This window comes from Oryctolagus cuniculus, chromosome 3 (genome assembly GCF_051225735.1).
Source record: "Oryctolagus cuniculus isolate XC-2025 breed Fujian yellow rabbit chromosome 3, ASM5122573v1, whole genome shotgun sequence".
NCBI lineage: Eukaryota > Metazoa > Chordata > Mammalia > Lagomorpha > Leporidae > Oryctolagus > Oryctolagus cuniculus.
Window position 1 is genome coordinate 152,543,148 of NC_142869.1, and position 12,155 is coordinate 152,555,302.

The 12,155-nt window shown below is 45.8% G+C and overlaps 1 long non-coding RNA gene across 4 annotated transcripts in view; it reads left to right on the plus strand.

The window, feature by feature from the left end:
* Positions 1 to 10,579: 10,579 nt before the first annotated feature.
* The window catches only part of LOC149127558 (uncharacterized), a 34,663-nt gene continuing 33,087 nt past the window's right edge, over positions 10,580 to 12,155 (plus strand). Inside the window, exon 1 of one of the 4 annotated variants that reach the window (XR_016231723.1) lies at positions 10,580 to 11,953. This is a non-coding gene — a long non-coding RNA (uncharacterized LOC149127558). The remainder of the gene's footprint in view (positions 11,954 to 12,155) is intronic. The other 3 variants (XR_016231724.1, XR_016231722.1, XR_016231721.1) reach the window with 3 other exon arrangements.

Genomic DNA, 12,155 nt, shown 5'->3' on the forward strand with positions numbered 1-12,155 from the left:
CTTCCTTATTTTAAAATATATTACAAATCTACAAAAAAAATAGTGTGATACTGGCAGAAAGACTAACATTTAGACCAATGGAAGAGAATAGAAAGCACAGACAAACTCATGAATACATATATGGTCAACTAATCTTTGACAATGATGCCAAAATATACAATGGGGAAAGAACAATCTCTTAATAAATGGCATTTGGAAAACTGGTTATCTACATGAAAAAAGTAGAATTGACCCTTGTATAAAAAAATCAACTCAAAATGGACTGGGGCCGGTGCCTTGGCTCACTGGGTTAATCCTCTGCCTGTTGTGCCAGCATCCCATATGGGCACCGGTTCTAATCCCGGTTGCTCCTCTTCCAGTCCAGCTCTCTGCTGTGGCCCAGGAAGGCAGTGGAGGATGGCCCAAGTGCTTGGGCGCCTGCACCTGCGTGGGAGACCAGGAGGAAGCACCTGGCTCCTGGCTTCAGATCGGCATATTTCCTGCCATAGCGGCCATTTGGGGAGTGAACCAACGGAAGGAAGACCTTTCTTTCTGTCTCTCTCTCACTGTCTAACTCTATCTGTCAAATAAAAAAAATAGACTAAAGACTTAAACATGGGGACCAGTGTTGTGGTGCAAAGGGTTAAGCCACCACTTGCAATGCTGACATCCTACATTGGAGTGCCAGTTTGAGTTCTGGCTGATCCTGATCCAGCTTCCTGCTAGTTTTCTGGGAAGGAAGCACAAGGTAGTCCAAGTGCTTGGATCCCTGCAACTCATATGGGAAACTCAGAGGGAGGTCCTGCTTCCTGACTTTTGCCTGGTGCAGACACACCTGTGTCAGGTATTTGGGCAGTTTCAGGCATTTGCCTGCTGGTTCACAGCAGGTGGAAGATCTCTCTTGCACTCTCTCCTTCCCTTCTTTCACTCTACCTCTCAGATAAATAAATCTTTTTAAAAATACTTAAAACATAATACCTGAAATGAATTTTAAAAAAATTTTATTTGATTGTTCTTATTTTATTTGAAAATCAGAGAGAGGGGGAGACAGAAAGACAAAGATCTTCCACCCACTGGTTCACTCCCCTAAATGGTTACAACAGCCATGGTTAGACCAGGCTGAAGTCGGGAGCCTGGAACTCCATCTAGGTCTACCCATCTGGGGCAGGGCCCCAAGGACTTCAGCCATCATCTGTTGCCTCTCAGAGTGTGTATTAGCAGGAAGGTGGATTGGAAGCAGAGGAGCCAGGATTTGAATCAGGTACTCTTCTATGGGATGTGGGCATCCCAAATGGCAACTTAACTGCTACGGCATATGCCCAGCTCAAGATCTGAAATTATTAAACTCCTTGAAGAAAATACAGATGAAAAATTTCCACAACATACGTTTTGACTGTTATTTCTTGGAAAAGAGATCAAAAAATACAAGTGAAAAAAGCAAAAATAGACAAATGGAACTACATCAAACTAAAAATATGCTCTGCAAAGGAAACAGCCAATAGGGAGAAAAGGCATCCTACAGACTGGGGGAAAACATTTGCAAACGATATATCTGTTAAGGGGTTAATGTCTAAAATATATAACGAACTCATAGACTTAGCAGCAAAAAAAATCAAATCACCTGATTTAAAAATGGGCAAGGATTTGCGTAGTTATTTCTCCAAAGAAGAGCAACAAATCAGCAGCTGGTATACGAAAACATATATAACACCACTAATCCCCAAAGGAAACACAATTCAAAACCACAATGAAATAGCACTTCACATTACAATGAATAGATAGTAAGTGTTTATGGGAATGTGAAGAAATTGGAACTGGTAGGGGCCAGCATTGTGGCGTAGTGGGTAAAGCTACCACCTGTGACACTGGCATCCCATATGGGGACTGGTTCATGTCCCAGCTGCTCCACTTCTGATCCAGCTCCCTACTAATGGCCTGGGAAAAGCAATGGAAATGGCCCAAATGTTTGGGCTCCTGCCACCCACATGAGAGATTCAGAAGCAGCTCCTGGCTCCTGGTTTAGGCCTGGCCCATCCTTGGCCATTGCAGTCATCTAGGGAGTAAGCTAGCTGATGAAAAATCTCTCCCTCTCCCAATCTCTCTCTGTTTTTCCCTCTATCTGTTTAACTCTGATTTTCAAATAAGTAAATAAAACTTTTTTTAAAAAAAAGGGAAATTGGAACTGCTGTTTGTTTTTGGTGGGAATCTAAGTGGGTACAGCCACTGTGGAAAATGGTTTGGAGATTCCTCAAAAAACTAAAAATAGAATTAGCATATGATTCAGCAATCCCACTTCTGGGTACTTATCAAAAAAAAAAAAAAAAAAGAATCTCAAAGAGGTATGTGCACTCCCATGGTCATGACTGCATTATTCACAATGGCTCAAATCTGGAAATAACCTAAGTATCCATCCACAGTTGAATGGATTTTAAAACTGTGGTCATACATACAATGCAAGATTGCTCAACCTTAGACAAAGGAAATTCTGCTACTTGCGACAACATGGATTGACCTGGAGGACATTGAGGAAATTATGCCAGGTGAAGGATGGCAGGCACAGAAGGCAAACACTGTGCGATTCAGATGTATGAGGTATCCCAGGTATCAAACTCATAGAGGCTGAGAGCAGAAGGGGGATTGCCAGGGGCTGGAGAGGGGACATAAATGTTGTTCTTTAACTGGTATAAAGTTTCCAATTGTGCAAGATACATAACTTTTACAGACTCTGCTTTATAATATTGTGCTTATATAATTAATAATGCCCAAATTAAAAATGTAAGAGGAGGGGCCAGCACTGTGGCATGGTGGGTTGAGCCTCCACCTATGGCACTGCATCCCATGTGGGCACAGGTTTGAGTCCCGGCTGCTCCACTTCTGGTCCAGCTCCCTGCTGATAACAGTGGAGGATGGCCCAAAGTGCTTGGGCCCCTGCACCACATGGGAGACCTAGGGGAAGCTCCTGGCTCCTGGCTTCGGATTGGCTCAGCTCTGGCCATTTCGGCAATTTGGGGAGTGAACCAGTAGATGGAAGACCTATGTCTCTCTGTCTCTCCCTCTCTCTGTGGCTCTTCCTCTCAAATAAAACAATAAATCTAAAACAAAGGTTATAACTCAAGTTATTTGTTATTACCAAGATTTTTAATAAAATAGTCCAGAAATTTTTGTAGAGTACCTCCTTTTCCCTTCTCCCGTTCCTAGACTGACAGATAAGTGTCATTCTTTGTAGAATGAAAAAGGAAGTTATTCCCTTAGGATAGTTTCTTAACCCCATCACTATGGACATTTCAGGCCGGGTGCTTCATGGTGATGGAGTGTCTTGTGCATTATAGGATAATTGGCAGCATTCCTGATCCCACCAACTGATACTGGAGGCAGACTCCATCCATACAACCAGAAACACCTCCAGAAACTCCATCCATATAACCAGAAGCACCTCCAGAAATCATCAAATGTCCTGTGAGGGCCAAGATCACACCCGGGTGAAAACCACTTCCTTAGGAAGGGTCCCAACAAGCCTAGAGCTGTGGCACTGCAAGTGTCAGTGGTGAGGGTACTTGGTGGCTCTGGACTGGGTGACGTCATTCTCCCCACGGGTGCAGCTTGCTTCGTTGACAGGGTGACTATCCCCCTTCTGGCTTCTGTAGTCTAAAATCATGAAGATAGCCAAAGAACATCTTGCTTTCTGACTTCATCTAATTTTCTATTTCTGGTGAAATAAGAGGAGAAAAGTGTTTGGTGTTAGTTTCTGTTATAATCACTACCACATACTGGGTGGCTTAAACCATAAATGTGTTCTTTCACAGTTCTGGAGCCCAGAAGTGCAAAATCAGATGTCAGCAGAGCTGTGCGCCTTCCAGAGGCTCTGGGGGAGAATCCCATCTTCTTTCAGGTTCTAGGATGAAGCCAGGCATTCCTGAATTGAGACTGCATCACTCCAGATCTCTGCTTCCACCTTCCATGGCCTTCTCCTCTTTGTGTCGCTGGATACTTTTCACTGAATTTAGGGCCCGGAAAGATCTCATCTCAAGATCATTAATCACCTGTGCAAAACACCCATTTCCCAAAAAGTCACATTCACAGGCTCTGGGATGCAGATAGATTTTACTGGGGGCTGCCCCTTATTTAGTCCATTACATCGACTACAGCAAAGTTTAAACATAAATACTCATCTTTTAATATTTTGTTTTTTAAAGATTTGAAACAAACAAAACATTTAGAAAAGTTGGAAATGTAATCTCCAAACCCTTTATTTTGAGATTGAATTGTTGACACTATGCCCTGTCACTCCCAAAGATATCAGTGTGAATTTCCTACACACACACAATTCCCTCCTCAAGCAAAGCACAACTATCAAAACTGGGAGCACCTGGATCCAGCACACCCTCGCTCCTCTGCAACTCCGATCCCGTCTTAGTTTCTGCAGGTTTCCTAACACTGCCTATTACAGCAAAAGGGTCCACTTCACAGCCACATTTCACTTTTAGTTTGGGTGTCCCTTTAGGTTCCTTCTCTTTGAAACTAATTCTCAGATTTTCCTTGATTTCTAAATCTTTAATATGTTGGGGCATTGAGAGTTGGTAAATTTGTAGAATGTTCTTCAGTATGGGCTTGTCTAATGCTTCTTCATGATTAGATTCAAGTTCTGTATCTTTCCCAGGACCACGGCAAAAGTGAGTCTGAATTCTTCTCAGTGCATCCTATCAGGTAATACCCTATTTCCATGTCAATGTTTGGAAGCAGAAACTCTATGGCAAGGCTGGCACCGCAGCTCAATAGGATAATCCTCCGCCTGCGGCGCCGGCATCCCAGGTTCTAGTCCCAGTCGGGGCGCCAGATTCTGCCCCGGTTGCTCCTCTTCCAGTCCAGCTCTCTGCTGTGGCCCTGGAGTGCAGTGGAGGATGGCCCAAGTGCTTGGGCCCTGCACCTGCGTGGGAGACCAGGAGAAGCACCTGGCTCCTGGCTTTGGATCAGCACAGTGCACTGGCCGCAGCCGGCTGCAGCAGCCATTGTGGGGTGACCCAACAGAAAAGGAAGACCTTTCTCTCTCTCTCTCTCTCTCTCTCTCTCTCACTGTCCACTCTGCCTGTCAAAAAAAAAAAAAAAAAAAAGAAAAAGAAAAAAAAGAAACCCTATGACAAAGCAGGAAGCCACACAATGGCAGCCCCCACCCTCAGAAAGATCAGCCTGTTATTGGCAGGTGTGCTAGGCCACCAACTGGCCATGATTAGAGAAACGTAGCTCAGGAACTCCAGCTGTGTCACCTCAGTGAGCTTAAATATCTGAGGAAGGGTGTCAGTGGTTGACTTACCATGTCATACTGTGAGGGCACTACAGTTCTTGTTTCACCTTTGTTCGGTTTTCCCCAGATTGATTTTCCAAACGTTTGAATTTTGAAGGCTTTACCAGGTCTCCTCTGAGAAAGAAAATTTGAAAAGATGAACTAATTCAGACATCCTACCTTCTGTCCAGGCCAGGGATGCTTAGCCAGGTCATCCCCTGAGGTAGGGCCAGCTGGTTCTGTCAAGGTGGCAGATGGAGCCTGCGGGTTAACATGGGTTAGCATCCACACAGTGCTTGTGCACATTTTATCCTGTGCTGCCAGTCTGCATTCCAACCCTTCCTCTCTGATGGACCATGACAAGCCCAGATGTAGCCTCCATCATCCAGGTGCTTATATCTTCCTCTTTGGGCTCTCTGTCCTCTGCCAACTTTGTACTAGGCCTTTTCCACTGTATACTTCTTAAACATGACTTCTCATACCCTCTGCATGTTTGGATTTAATGAAATCTTGGTACACATGCCCAGCTGTCGTATCTTCTACTCAAGTCTCTCCTGAGTGAACTTGAACCCTAAGCTGCCCTGGATGGGGCCAGGAGAGACATTTGATCTTAGACAACTGGTCCAGAGGTTCAAAAGGGGCCATTGACATGCCTGATGTTCCTTTCTCCTAGTAGTGAACGAAGGGAGAGAGAAGGAGAGACTGAGTGTGGGAAGTACACGTCGTTGATGAAGAATTGAAGCCACAGTCTTGTTGGGCCATGTGAAATTTTTAAGAAATGAAGGAAGAAGTTAAGAAAGAGGAAAAGGAAGCTGACCTAAAGTGAAGCAGAAGAACCATCAGAGAGAATGGAAAGTGGAGAGTAGCTGCCTTGGTTTCCAACGTCTTTCTAGAAACAGATGCGACTAATGCTCCTTGCTTCCTGTCCAGGGATTCTGTCAGAGATCTCCATCTTACAAAAAGCTGCAGATTAGGTCCCATTTTGAGTGGGTTTCTGTTAGTTGCCACCAAAAGAGAATTTCTTGAACATTCTTCCTGACTACAGTGTTGCAAGATCTGTCTTGAAATAGACATTGTTTTCCCATGGCCTCAGAAGGGTAGCAGCTCTTTTCCACACACTCCCACAACGAGCAGGGTAGATCATTCTCTTCCCTGTCATTCTTGGATGCCTGGGCACTTCTCCATGTTCCCTGATAAACTTAGAGTACTCCCCCTCCTTGTCTCTCCCCACCATCCTGGGCACCCTCAGTGTCCACAAGGGAGATCCAGTGCTATAGTTCCTTGACCCATCCATCCCCCAAATAATGAAAACACTGTATTTAAAATGATGAGGATTTTATAGCTCAGGAAATAGTTTCTCAGTCCCAATCTCATTTTGATTTGATTTTTGAATCCATTCCCAAAGCTACCTTTTATAACTGCCTTATTTCCAAAACTTGGATGCCTTTATTTTCCTTTTACGAAGAAAATCTTAGACTTCACATTTTCCCCTGTAGTTTCTCCCAGTAAGCCTTCTCTTAGGAATCATCAGGGGCCTTTTTTGTCCCCTTACCCCATCTCATAGGCTCCCAGATCTCTGCAGCTTTCCTCCTCAGTCTGTTCAGGAGCCCGTGTGTGGCCCTGAGGCCCTCCTGACCAACACTAGCTTCCCTCACCACTGGAGGGACACCAAGCTCACCTTGTCAGCCCCCATGCCTTGCTGACCACTAATACCTGTCCTTGCTGCTCAGAATCTTACTGTTCAGATCCACCTATCTATCTATCCATCTATCATCTGTCTTCTGTCATCTGTCATCAGCTCTCCAACCATCCATCCATCCATCTGTTGTCTTCCTTTCTCTCATGTCTCATCTGGGCCTTCAATCCTTTAAAGTTATTTTGTGATTCCTTCATTAACTCCCGATTTCCATATTCTTCTTCCAAATCCAGTTCTCCTTTCACCTCTACTCTTAATCTCCTGGCTATAATCTGCTCCAGGATTTTCCTCTCTCTTTACTGTTTCCATTTCAAGCCCCCCTTTTCATTTACCTAATTAATGGACAAATACTTTTTTAGAGAAATCAACCCCTTTTCAATCTTCTTTCTTTCTTTCTTTCTTTCTTTCTTTCTTTCTTTCTTTCTTTCTTTCTTTCTTTCTTTCTTTCTTTCTTTCTTTCTTTTTTTAAAGACAGAGTTACAGAGAGTTAGAGATAGAGACAGAGAGAGGTCTTCCATCCGCCGGTTCACTCCCCAGATGGCTGCAACGGCCGGAACTGCTCTGATCTGAAGCCAGGAACCAGGAGCTTCTTCCGGGTCTGCCACATGGGTGCAGGGGCCCAAGGACTGGGCCACCTTCCACCACTTTCCCAAGCCACAACAGAGACCTGGATCGGAAGAGGAGTAGCTGGTGCCCCCATGGGATGGCGGAACTTCAGGCTAGAGCTTTAACCTGCTGTGCCACAGTGCCGGCCCCTTCAATCTTACTTCTTTAAAACTCCCATTCAGGATATTCCCACTCCATTCCTTGCAGGTTAGACTCACTGCTCTGTCTCTTCTCTCTCTTCACGCGGTCCTCTTCAACTCCCAAACTCTGTCCTGAAACAACCTGTCTTTTTAAAGGAAAAGGATGTTCGCTCATTTCCCAATTCAAATCCGACTTCAAAGCCCTTGGAACTTTTCTGCTTTGGACTCCAGGACATTTTCCTCCAGATTCTTCTCGAAACCCCCTGGCCCATGTCTTCCTTTGCTGCCGTTTACGTGGAGGCCTCTATATTCTCATTCTGTGGAGAATCTTCTTTCTTTACTCTCTCCCCCAGATGGTCTCATTTTCACCCTCAGCCTCATCCCCAGGCCAGGAACTGCCCCCTCCCCACCATGACTCTAACCCCATACTTCCTGAGCTCCTGATCTACATGTCTAAGCACCTGTCCAACTTCAACTTGACACGTTTCAAATGGAACTCAGGGGTCGGCGCCGTGGCTCACTAGGCTAATCCTCTGCTTGTGGCACTGGCACCCCGGGTTCTAGTCCCAGTTGGGGCGCCGGATTCTGCCCCATTGCTCCTCTTCCAGTCCAGCTCTCTGCTGTGGCCCGGGAAGGCAGTGGAGGATGGCCCAGGTCCTTGGGCCCTGCACCCGCATGGGAGACCAAGAGAAAGCACCTGGCTCCTGGCTTTGGATCGGCACAGCGGGCCGGCTGCAATGCGCCAGCCATAGCAGCCACTTGGGGAGTGAACCAATGGAAAAGGGAAGACCTTTCTCTCTGTCTCTCTCTCTCTCTCTCACTGTCTAACTCTGTCAAAAAAAAAAAAAAAATGGAACTCAGGGTCTATCTCCTGAATCCTCATCTTGTGTAAGCAACACCACCAACCAACCATGCGCATAGCACCCTGGTGGTGAATTCACACAATTCCTCAGTAGCTCGTACTACAGAGGGCCAGAGAATTTTGTGTTCATCCCCCTTTGCATGGCTTGTCCAACTCTAATCGCCTCTGTTTTCAAACTTAGAACACAGGTTTAATCCTGTCGTTTCCATCTCAGGTTTGCATTAATTCCTCACTATGTATAGGGAAGACCCAGACTCTGTGGAAGGGCAATGCAGCACTCTAGACTCTGTGGAAGGGAGCTTCCACATCTCCTTGGCATCGTCCCCAGCCCTTAGCTCCTGCTACAGCTTCTCTTCACTAACCCCAACCTGCATGACTCCACTTATGTTCCTTTGTATCTTCATTTTCAACCATCCAAATCCTCCCATAGGCCAGAGATCTGATCAGTAGTCATTATTCTGAGTTCCTCTGATGCTCCTAGAAGAACTAGTGAGTGTGTCTCTTGATTCCCCTGGTGCACACTGGGGTCTGACTGTCCCCAGCAGAACTCATGCTGAATTTAATTCCCATTGTAAAGTACTCAGAAGCTGAAAGTTAATCCAAATATAATATTTGGAGGTGATACTTTTGGGAGGTCATGAAGGTTAGACAGGGCCATACTGGTGGGGTTCTCATCACTGGGGCTGTGGCTTTATGAGAATAGACCTGCGCTGGGACTTGTCGGCTTACCGTGTGAAGCCCCATGCTGCCCTGGGTCTTTGCAGAGTGCACGCCAGCAACAGGCCCTCCCCAGATGTGGCCATTTGACTTTGAACTTCACAGCCTTCAGAACCATGAGCCAAATACACCTTTATTCTTTATAAACTTCTCAGCCTGTGTTACTCAGTTATAGAATATAAGTGGACTAAAATGGTGCATTGCCTTTAACACTAACTTTTCCTTGAAATGTGATTATTTTCATTACTATGTACAAGCTCTTTAATAACAACTACTAGAGAGTAGAATGTGCTCTTCATTCTTATCATGTTTAAAGAGGTATTGGTGGGGTCAGCACTGTGGTGTAGCAGGTAAAGCTGCCACCTGCAGTGCCGGCATCCCATATGGGCTCCTGTTCAAGATACAGCTGCACCACTTCCAATCCAGCTCTCTGCTGTGGCCTGGGAGGAAGGTAGAAGATGGCCCAAGTCCTTGGACCCCTGCACTCATGTGGGAGACCCAGAGGAAGCTCCTGGCTCCTGGCTTCAGATCCACCTAGCTCTGACCATTGTACCATTTGGGGAGTAAACCAACAGATGGAAAACCTCTCTCTGTCTCTCTGTCTCTCTCGCTCTCTCTGCCTTTCTGTAACTCTTCCTTTCAAATAAATAATAATAAAAGGGGTATTGGTATCCTCATGGGCTAAGGAAGAAAACAAAACTCAAAAGGTTTAAATTTCTTCTTAAGGGCACTCGGCTGGTGAGCTGTGGAAGCAGAAGATGAACCCATACTGATTTTTTCCTAAGCTTATTTTTTTCCCCTAAGACCAATGGATCCCAGTCTTCCTGGTTCATTGAAATCACATGGGAGATTTTAGGAGCTATGGCTTCACCCAGATGTAACTTGGGCAACTGGATTTTCTGGTTTTTGTTTGTTGTGGTGTCTGTTCCTCGGGTGATTCTACCATACAGCAAGGCTGGACACCTCTGCCCTAGTTACTCTACTCATTCAGGGTTTCGCTCAGTGCCGGCCCATGATGTTCAGTAAGCACTTGTCCTAAATCTGGCCTCCTTACATTTATCTGGTCTGTTATACCCTTCATCCTTCAATTCTAAAACTGCCCACAGTTTGGAGGAAAAAAATCTAAAGTAATTTGTTGCCTGGCTATTATGAGCCCTGAATTCATTTCCAATGAAATTTCCCAAATTATTATAAAAACATTAGGAAGTTCAACCCAAAGTTAAATTCTAACTAACTTTCCTTGATCCTCGTTGGCCTTTCTGCAGTGAGAGATGCCTGCCTCCTTGGTGTCCTTCAACCCCATTCTTGTGCCTTGTTCTAGCAGGTTCACGTCATTAAGTATTTCTACAAACTGATCCCCAGGCACGACAACCTTCGTAGGAAGCAAAGCTGAGGCTCTGCAGGGAAGGCATGCATAGGCAACGAGGACTGAGACATCAGTCAAACCCCATGCCTTGAGTCCTCATCTCTGCTCCTGTGTAAGACTGTCACAGCCAACCACTGCTCCTGTAACTCCTGGGGATGAAATAATTTCATCGAATCAGAAGCTCCCCTTTGCATACTTTGGTGTTATTATGCTATAGCCAACTTTACGGGAGGAGATTTAAAAACTAGAACATCTTGAAAATGTTTTGCTTCCTTAAGACTTATTAAATGAAAATTTTGCCAATGAGAAAAACCTGATAAAATTGCTGTGTATTTACATGCACTTTCTGTCTAATGAATAGGATATTAGTTCTTAAAGAATTCAATTCACGTTTCTGTTTTGCTACATCTAAGATAGTAAACAACTCAGAAGACCTTTCAGTCTCCAGGAAGGCCATAAAAGTACACTTCGCACAGGGCTACTGGACGCAGATGTCGGTCATTGCTAGCAATAATGTAGAACACATGGGTGTGGCAGCACTAATCCAGAACGTATGCGTGTGAGTGGTAGGGACAGGCTTTCTGAATGCTCAACGTTCTGGATCCGACAATTCATTCACCAAACTTCATTTGCTTGGATTCTTCCCTCTATGTCCACACACAGGGTTTGTAATTCAGGACCGGGTGCTCCCCAGAGCCCAGGGAATCAAACAGTAGCATCCCATTAGAAAGACGCCTGAAGCCAAGTTAAACGGTGCCGTTAAATGATACTCTGGTGAACAGTTAAGGAGATGCTGCAGAGCCTCAAATGAATGAGTGCTGAGTCCACAGTGCAGGTAGGCAGCTTATGGAAAGCAGGCAGAGACCCAGGCGGAGGTCCTGGTCTTGACCCTAACTTCTGAGGCTCAGCAGCTGCCCTGGCAAGACAGGTGTGTCCTACTGGAAATTTGTTCGTATCAGCTCCGTGGAGAGGCAAGGGCTCTGCAAGGGCGCACAGCAGAGGACGGCCACAGAGGCCGATGTGGTGAGGGGCCTCTTCAACGTGGGATGGTTAACAGCCAGAGCTGGGCTGGAGCCACCCGGGGACAGTCACAGAGACAGCTCTGTAGAAAGAATCCTTAACTGGGGAACAGAAAGGGAACCCTGCGGAACTGCAGACACGGGAGGTGCGGGAAGCAGACACAACCGGCAGGGGTGGAGGCACAGAGGAGAGATTGGAGGACCTATTAAAATTTGGAAAGGTGAAGAGGAGGCCCTGGAGGAAGACTCAACGTCTTGGCCAGATGGTATCTGTGTCTCCTGGAGCCACGGTGAGGCTGGGCTGGGGGTGAGGAATGCAAACCAGAACCTCCTGCTGCTGGTGCTGGGGTACCACCAACCCAGATGGAGCAGACAGAATGACAGTGCCCCTGCCTTCTTCCTTCTCGGGCCTGTCAGTCTTCTCTTTGAAGGGCCTGCCAAGGCACACTGACAAAACAAAAATGTAGCTTTCGGCCTCCATGCAACAACATG